This window comes from Haemaphysalis longicornis, unplaced genomic scaffold, assembly GCF_048455015.1.
Source record: "Haemaphysalis longicornis isolate Haplotype H1 unplaced genomic scaffold, Haemaphysalis longicornis Haplotype H1 scaffold_13, whole genome shotgun sequence".
NCBI lineage: Eukaryota > Metazoa > Arthropoda > Arachnida > Ixodida > Ixodidae > Haemaphysalis > Haemaphysalis longicornis.
The window spans coordinates 44,756,613-44,766,640 of record NW_027526233.1 but is presented as its reverse complement, the minus strand read 5'-3'; positions in this window follow the sequence as shown (position 1 = coordinate 44,766,640).

Here is a 10,028-nt window from a genome sequence, read left to right as displayed (position 1 = left end):
ATCACACACACACACAACTACAAAGAAAGAAAGATGCATTTATTCACAGACACCTATTTGTGTTGTCGTTGTACTTGATTGCTATAGCGGATCTCAGCTTTGAAATTTCGTGTCAGTACGCCTTTAAGCGGGTGCGTTAGCCCTTCTCACGCCCGATTCCTGGCCAATCCCCCACGTGGGTATGTGCCATGTCAGCGGCCAGGCAGCGCGCGCCCATCTCCCCTCGTTGCTAAGGAAGACGAGGAGCGCGCGCACCGGCAGCTGTTGCTATGCGGACTACGGCGGCGGACGATTCAGGCTCGCTTAAGAAGTGCATTCGCACTTATTCCTGGCCAATCCCCCACGTGGGTATGTGCCATGTCAGCGGCCAGGCAGCGCGCGCCCATCTCCCCCCGTTGCTAAGGAAGACGAGGAGCGCGCGCACCCGCAGCTGTTGCTATGCGGACGGCGGCGGACGATTCAGGCTCGCTTAAGAAGTGCATTCGCACTTAAAATAAACAAGCACGGATTGGCGTAAAAAATGTATTGACGATTACATACTCCCTAATATGAGATTTGTGCCCAGCACGAGCTGCAGTCTTCACGGTCACGGCGCATTTCAACTGCGTCTCAGGAAGTGTTCGCCTGATCAGCGAACGCCCGGTAGCGTCGGCTACGATGCTGCTACCTCGCAGCGCGCCCCCGCCGCCGACCAGCATGCTGCACATCGTGTTTGAACCTGCCGCGCAAATCTCACGTGGTTTTGGATTAGCCCCGCACACGGGAGCAGGGAGCACGTTGTTGTAAATCGTGTTTGAACCTACCCAGCAAATGTCACGCGGTTTGGATTAGCGAAGAATGGAACAGCGTCTGGGAAAAGTGTCAAGGAGAGGGCGGTCCTTGGTTGCGACGCATGAGACATGTGTGAGGGAAAGGCAGTGAGGGAGATGACGCCGTGGCCAAACGTGTCGCATTCCACCTCACCTTTCGCTAGACGCTCCTAGTTGTTTCCCTTCTGTCGTCGCTGTGGCGGTCGCTCACTAGGTTACGCGGACATACACAGACGCTGCTCCCGCGAACGGCTGCCAAAGGGCTCCCCCTAAAACGACCAAAACCCGCCGTCGCCGTTTGCGCTGAAATTCCACTTCGCCAAGTAGCTGCGAATCCCCCCTGGTTGAAGAGAAACTTGCCCAGTTGGAACGATGGCGTGAGCCCGTGTCTTTTTCAGCTTGGAAGGCCTTCCCAGCGAAATTTTCACCGGTGTTTTTCACGCCTAAGTACGCGCCATCACCGCCTACCGGTTTATGCGTGCACGGTTTGCCGTTCGGAATAGTGGGCGTGCACGCACAGCTAGGCTTCATGCCTCTACCGATGAAATGCCGGTTGTGCTGGGGGGAGATTTCGATGTAGAAATTACATGGCTCAATGCACTTAGTCAGCTGTCTTGATTAATCGAGTGGTTCGTGTGTGGGTTGATGCGTTACACAGACATCTTACACAGAAAGTAAGATGCCTACGAGGGGGAAGGGAAACGAACAGCTACATGTTTATACGCGAGAATAGAGCTGAAGGGCTTGCAGGTGTAAATCATTATGGGACGGATACATACCGCTCGTTTGAAGGAAGAATAGCAAGAATCGAAGCGTTGGCCCGAAAACAGGCGCGAAAGGGTGCAAAAACAACGGAAAGCTGCTGGCACCGCTGTTAACGCCTCAAGTTGAGCTCGTCGAGTAGTGGCGAATCTCCCTCGGATGAACAGCAAATTGCCTGCTTGGAACGCCAGCGTGAGCCAATATCACTTATTGAGAGGGCATTCAGGGTACACTTTCGACCGCGTCTGTCACTTTTAAGCACGCGCACATGACTGGTTGCTGGTTTATGTGTGCGCAGGTTTGTAGTGGAGAATAGTGAGAGGAAGGAGGGGTTGAGTGGACGTGCACGAGCAGCTATAGGTTTCATGGCACGTGCATTTTGCTGGTGCGAGGTTTAAACGCGGACGTTAAACGGTCCGATGGGACTTGTCCGGAGTTTTTATGTGGTAGAGCGGACTGGGCTTGTGTGCTAGACAAACAGTACATTGCTTACGACGCGGGAGTTAAACAGGCAGTTCCATGTTTGTCTGCAAGCTCCAAGAACAAAGCTTGGATCCTTCTGAGGTTTATTCAGGAAATTGGCTAGGAAGTCTGCTGCATCATAAATTACAACAAATGTGTTTTGTTTCGTGCACTCCATGGACTGCGCCCAGCTTTGCAGGTCATCCTTCTTCACAGAGTGGAAGAACACTACATTTTTTAGTTTCCATGGCCACATGGGTGGACCTAAGGATGTTTTGACCTAATAAGTCTCTGCGCTAAATTCGTTCACGAACACGGATGCCAGCACTCTAGCATTACAAGGAAAGCATGGGGAATTTTTTGAGTAAAATAAATTGCAATGTGAACTGAAAAGGAAACCTTCCAACTACTCCGCTATTATTTCTCGGCATCCTCGACTCCTGGATTTTGTTCTTTCATATTCGCTATCATACAAAATCGTACACGCACACGGACTTACACACACACACACACACACACACACACACACACACACACACACACACACACACACACACACACACACACACACACACACACACACACACACACACACACACACACACACACGCACACACACACGCACCCACACACACGCACCTACACACGCACACGTACAAGCACACGCACACACACATGCGCGCACACGCACACGCACACACGCACACACACACGCACACGCACACACGCACACACTTCTTTTTTTCCAAACTTTTTCCAAGTACGTACGCATCATTACATATGCCACCGATGTTTCGTATTTTGTTTTGTTACCGCATCGTTGTATCGTATTATTCTTTATTATCGTATCGTACCATTGTATCGTATTTTGCACTCCAGCTATGCAGCACCAACTAGACCATACAGGTGCCCTGTTACTCCTCGGACCATGAGCTCCCCCTCTACCGTTCCCCTCTAACCCCCTCCCCCCCTTCGTGGCGTTCCCGGACAGCTAACTTCAGGTCTTGAGCGTCACTAAGAGACACCTTGTACCATTCCTTCCCTATTCCACCCAACCTCCTCTCGCCGATGGTGGTCACTTCCTTGACTGCAGCACAGTTTCCCTCTGACTAATTCGTTTTTTTCAAACGCATTCTTCATCTCACACTCTGCTTCCCGCTCTATATCCTCGGCTCTCTCCAAATCATTTTATTTATCTACATCGATTGTCACTCATGATTTCTAAGGACTTAATAAAGATAAATTAGCTTGTACAAAGCGTTGGGTCTGGTCTGAGGTCCCTACATTGTCCAAAAGTTTGTCTGCACTCCATTTTCGAGATTGTGAGCAACATTGGGTGTCTGTGCTCATGAACGGGGGTTCGATTCCCGGCCGCGGCGGCCGCTTTTCTGATGCTGGCGAAAACAGAAAACGCCAGTGTTTATGAGATTTCGACGCAGGTTAAACATACCCAGGTGGTCAAAATTAATCAGGAGCCTTCCACTACGGCATGCCTCATAACCTGTGTAACGTCGGGGCGTTAAACCTGAATATCCATGGATCATTGATTGATTGATTGATTTATTGATTGATTGATTGATTGTAGGGTTTAGCTTAGCGCTGACGTAACGCAGGGGATGAGGCGCACCGTAGTTGACGGTTACGGATTTATTTTAACCGCCTGGAGATATTTACCATGCGCCAAAATCTCGAACACAGGGGCGTTTTTGCTTTTCGGCTCCATCAGAAAACTGGCCGCCGCGGCCGGTAATTGAACCCGCGTCCTCGTGCTCAGCAGCACAATGCCTTAGCCACTGAGGCACAGCGGCAGGTCAGATCAATCAATCAATCAATCAATCAATCAATCAATCAATCAATCAATCAATCAATCAATCAATCAATCAATCAATCAATCAACAATGGTTGTGCTGTTGTGGAGCCTACTTCAGTTCAAAGACGCATGAAAGCGCCGTGGTGGGATCGGGTTTCCACCACTTCCCACAGCTTTCCGCATGCACACTTATCAACATGTCTTCATGCCTCATCTCCTTGTCTTGTTCATGCACATCACCATTCCCCGTGCTAGAGTTCTGGGCTGTCGGTCGGAATAAACGCATTGTGCCGACTGCCTCTGCGACCTCCCTGCTGTATACTTGTCATAACGCGTCCCACCATTTATAACTCAGGTTGTCGAACAAATAATTACCGGTTAGGGTTTGGTCCGGGTCCGGGTGAATTCACTTCGTTCCGCTTCAGTTAAGGTTCCACTAAATTCCGTACCGTTGTCGTTCGCGAACCGGTTCAGTCAAGTGAACTATCTGGTAAGGAAAACAATGTTCAGTAGTTTAACGTGACCAGTAGAACAAAACGCTAAACAATGAAATGCTGCTTTTTCCCAAAAGCAGATGTCCCATTTCAAAAACAAGTTTTTTTTAAATGGGCCAGACTCAAGGCTGGGCGTAGCCAACCCCCATCTTTTGCAACTGTTTCTTGGGGTGTTTTTTATCATGAAACTAGCAACTGGCCCAACTTTACATCTTGCTTTAAAGATTAACCAGACATTAAAAAAGACAGCAAAAGTAATGACAACTCAGAAGCAAATTTGTTGCCTAGCGCAATGTCGTCAGAGAAACTAGCCGGGAGTGTTTTCGCGAGCGACGTTTCACAGGTGTTTGCTGTCGACATTTTGAATTCTCACGTAATAGAGAGTTTTAAAATAACGTACGCAACCGTACACAAACAGTTTGCGAACGTATATCTTTGCGTCGTTCTCACTGCGCATGCGCCGTACGTTAAGCCGCTTCTGCCGTTTAGCGGACGGAAGCCGAGCGGAAGCTATTTCATCGAAATAGCGTGCGTACGTCAGGCCGCTTGGGTTTCCAACATGGCGGTAAGTAGCCCGGTAAGCATCCACGATTCCGCTTTTCTGTCGACAGTAATTTGCTCCCGATGAACCAAGTTCTTTGCTCCTGCGTTTTTAAATACGTCAAATGCTTAGCACATCGCCCCTCGCGCAGCTCCGTATAGTCGTGACATCGCTGACTGCCCGAACGAAGCTTTGTAGCCGGGACAGCGACCGAAGCGGTGTGTGTGTGTGTGTGTGTGTGTGTGTGTGTGTGTGTGTGTGTGTGTGTGTGTGTGTGTGTGTGTGTGTGTGTTTGTGTGTGTGTGTGTGTGTGTGTGTGCGTGTGCGTGTGCGTGTGCGTGTGCGTGTGCGTGTGCGTGTGCGTGCGCGCGCGCGCGCGCGTGTGTGTGTGTGTGTGTGTGTGTGTGTGTGTGTGTGTGTGTGTGTGTTGTGGGCGCGTTCGCGATGAAATACGACGTTGTGTTTCTGCGGGTGGAAAGTGCTTACCATGCTCTGGATTACGTTTCTCGAGCGACGTACGACTCAATCTCGCAACGGGTATGTACAGTGCGCGTGGCTAAAAGCACTCTCGGCTTGAGCGCCAGAGTTTAGTGACTTGCTGTTCCACCCCACAAACCGCGCGCGAGGTGAGTGCCGTGTTTACGACCGGCAGGAGGAGGCAACCGATCACCGTTCCATCGCAGTTCATACTTGCAACGCATATCGTGACGTTGTGTTCGTTCGGAATGCCTCTCTGGATTGTTTTGAAGTTGAATAAAATGTATGCGTCAAACCCGGGCATTCGGTTCAGAGCGTTCTGTGCGATTGCACGAAAGAAGTTCCGGGGGACTTCAACGGTGTCTATGGAACGTACTCAGGTAAGAGAATATTCATGCCGTGCTGTGGCCGTGTTTCATTCAATACTAACAGGAAAGCGTTTGTTTACAATTGTTTGGATAGTCGTAAAATCCCCAAGCACACCGGCAGTCCGCTCGCAGATCAGCCGGCGGGTCATTTCGCAAAACATTCGTCAGATGGCGCCGTATGCATTAGTGTGGCGCTACGCAAAAGTAATGAGACGCTCTACTAAAACTGCGCTCGCGGTGTTTTCGTAGCGGGACGCAAAAATTGAGTGCTTAGCGTACGCAAAAGAAACAAACGCTGTACTAAAACTGTAATATTTGTACATACGTTTTTTGGACAAGAAAGAGGATCTGTGAAGGTAGTTGGCAAGTAAAAGCTTTCCTACACCAAAAAACATATTTCAAAGCTGGCACGGGGCACAGGTTCGTCAGGGGAGTCTAGTCCATTTCGAAACCTTTAATTATTTCCTATTTAGGACGCAAAAATATTTCAGCTATCCTCGAAGCTATCCCCGAAACAACCCCAGAAACCGGAAGTGTTGTTTGGAAAGCGCAGTATTATTATACAACAAACGCGCTGAGCAGAATTAGTGTGGGCTCGATACGTTATGGGTACGTGGTAAACACGTTTAGGTGGAGTACTGCATTAACTATGCTAAGCATCACGATTCCAGTCAGGTGCTCGGGTGCGGAGAGTCACCAAGTGGCTAATGAAAAATTAATCATGATTTAGATGATGCGTCGCTACACACAAACGTACGGGTAATTTTGCGGTTAGAGTCTACCAACATCAACTTCTGGAACACAGGGCCATCTCGACATCGGAGCGCTACCAACGGTGTTATGCCTGTGCGGTTAATTTACCGGTCGGAAGACAATGAAGATAAAAATATGCGTGGATGGTCGCTTTGGCGGCCGTGAGTGTAGCCGCCTTCCTCAATAACCCTAACATTCAAGTAAAATAAAGAGCTAACAATGAAGCTACTGCACGTGTCATTTCCCAATATTTGTGGGTACTTTTCGTGATGTAAAACGGGTGCTCGAATGTTAAGATGCGCACAGAAAGTAAATGCGCAAAAAAAATGCAAAATTTTGCTTTAATAAAAATTGAGACGTCCGAAAAACTTTGAAAAATCATGGTAAAAATTAACTTCCAGCAACGCCCTTTGTAACTACCAGAAAATAGCACCCGCAAGGAGAATGGAAGGTTGGCCTCATTGATACATAACTTAAAAGGAAACAACACCGAATCAGGCGGGACACGAAAAGAAATGGATAAACACTTGCGAAAGTGTTTGTACTTCTCTTCCGGTGCGGTCTGATCCGTTTTTGCTTTCTTTCAAACCTTAGAAATACCCTGCATATTTTAATACCGGCTCCAAACGCAATATTTTAAGGGCGAAGCTCTTAAGCAAACCGTAAGTTTTGATGTTGCAGTTAAAAATACCAAGAACTTGCCGAGCGCGGGTTCGTGAGAGCGGGCCTTGCGGCGACCGCCCGGCAGTTAACAAAACGAAGTAAATGCCGAGCCCTCGTGTGTGCACGCTTCGCGGCGAAAGCCCAGCGTCATCGGCGCAGGTTCACAAGCGAAGCATACCCACTTAGGAGATTGCCCTAGATTTGCCATCTCTGCCCCCCCCGCCCTCCTCAACCAAAGAGAATGGAATGGAATGGATGACTCATTATAGGAGGAGGCCAATAGGCCCTGTTGTGGGACACGGGGAAAAGGGGAGGGGAAAATTGTTCATATAAAGTCTGCACTGCACTGTGAGCGTTCACTTAGCACGATATGCACAGGTGTAGTTGTGACGAGGGCACTCTAATACGACCATTATTGGGGTATCCAAAAGGAGTCGTTCAGGAGCCACAAGGGGTGTGTTTGGGGTTACATCTAGAGAGTTGGTGAACGATCCGCCATCATACTACTTTATAGAGACCTGTTTTGAGACCGAATTCTGTAATTTTCTGTAAAATTTGGGGGTTGTTTCTGACGTGTTGGACATGTTCTTTAGAAGTCGTCGGGCGTACTTGCGTTGTAAGGAACTGGTCGCGGTCAGTCGAGTAAGCTGAACAAGCCCAGACGAGGGGGAAAAGGTTTGGTGCATTGTTGCTGCCACAGTAGGGGCACCGAGGACTAGCAAGGTGCCTAGCAAGTGGTGCCGTATAACGACGAAAGCTGGAGCTTTTTTTTCTCTTTGGTTGTCAGGTCAACCAAAGAGAAAAAAAAGAGCTCCAGCTTTCGTCGTTATACGGCACGCACCACTTGCTCGATACGAGGAAAACAGTTCATAGCGTACGCCGCTCCAAGGCGATGTCCAATGATTATCACTTGCAAAAAAGTGAAGGAGCCTCACACTAATACCAACAATAATGGATAAAAGGTCCTTGCGGCAGCGAAGAAGAAACAAATCGGCTGCAATCAAGGACGTAAACCATCGTGATGGTCGTGAATTTTGATGTGAGTGATTGTAGGGTTTAACGGGCCGACGCAACGCAGGTGATGAGGCGCACCGTAGTGGAGGGCTCAGGATTAATTTTGACCACCTGGGGATCTTTAACGTGAGCCGAAATCTCGTACACACGGGCGTTTTTGCTTTTCGGCTCCATCAAAAAGGGGCCGCCGCGGCCGGGAACCGAACCCGCGACCTCGTGCTCAGCAGCGCAACGTCTTAGCCACTGAGCCACCGCGGCGGTTTGGGCGTGAAGTTTGCGTACAGCTTCACTACCTTCAAGTCTTCTGCGTTCGTGTGAGCTTCCTTCATTTTTCTGTCACTTCCCTGAAACTATCTCCCCCTGAAACTGTTTGAGAACGTGAAACCAAGAAATTCAAGGAAGCTTGCACACCGCGCAAGACTTAACTGCACTAACGTGCATTAGTTGAATGGCTAAGCTCTTTTAGGTGAGCATTGCCCGGCACATAGTTACGGTTCAGTATAAATGTTTGTTTGCACAGTTGCGCTGCTAGTCGTCATATGCATCGAAAAGATAGCAGTCTTTTTAGCGGCGATTGGTGGATGCAAAGTCATCGCCAGCACTGTAGACTTCGACCAGAATTGTAGACTTCCAACGGGTTCTGGTTGCTAAGGTAATCTTCACGACTGCTTGCGTATCATTTTTTGCATATTGGTGAAGTTTTTCGTCGCCGTTTGGACCGTCTGTCGGTTGTGTAGTTCTGTTTTTCGGTGTCCGCAACCATGAAAATCACTTCAAGGTGCGTCAATTTCGCTGTACACGCGGGCCGTGTGCCTTATGCAGTGCACTTGCAGCTTCCACGCGTGGGACGAGCATGCTGCCTACATTTTTTTATGAAGTAATTCTAGGGACGCGCAAGGACGGGGGATTTCTTGCCGAATTAATCAAGAAGCTTAGAATAGCCCTCCTTATTTGCTTCGGAAAGCAACAGTGATTGGTGAGTTATATGTACGTCGCAAAAAGACCACGGGACTTTAAAAAATACAAAAAATGTAAACGAAATACAACAGAACATGATAGTTCGCATGAAATCACGATGTTATTCCGGCATCAGAGTTCCCGGCCTTGCGTGCGCGTACAGTCGTCAAAACCGTTAAATACAACAAAACATGAGGTGCCTTCCTTCGCACAGAGTGGCAGGTCACGATAGCTCCAGCCGCATCTTTGGCGCCTGGTTATCGGCACTCACGATGCTGCTGCACTGGGGTGCTTCAGCGCATGCGCACCACCTGGATTAACAGCCCGATTGTTATCGCAAGCTGCTGCTCTGTGCATATCCCAGGCAGCACAGAAAACGTGGCCAGCCTTTGGCTTATTTTTGGCCGATGCTTGGCCTGTTTGGCCATGGGCAAAGTTTGGACTGCCAGAGAACTTACGTTCTTTGGCATGCATTTGGTCACGGAATACTTGTTGTCTGTTCGGCCAGCCTAGGTCTTTACACCAAAGGCAAACATTTGGCCACAGGGAACATGTTTTTTCATTGGTCACCATACGTCCGAAGACGAACAGCACGCGTCCGGCCACAGATTACTTGTTTCCTTTTTAGCCAGCTGAGGTCCGAAGACGAACTGCAAGCGACTGGCCACGGGGGCCGCGTTGTCTGTTTGGCCAGTTTAGGTCCCCAGATGAACGGCAAGCATCTGGCTACGGAGTACACGCTTTCTCCATGGCCATCATACTTCTGATGACGAACAAAGAGCGTCTGGCCACGCATTAATCGTTTCCCATTTGGCCAGCGGAAGGCGGAACACGAACGGCAACAGTCTGGCCACGAATTACGTATTTCCTGTTTGGCCAACGAATGTCCGAAGACGAACGACAAGCATCTGGACGCGG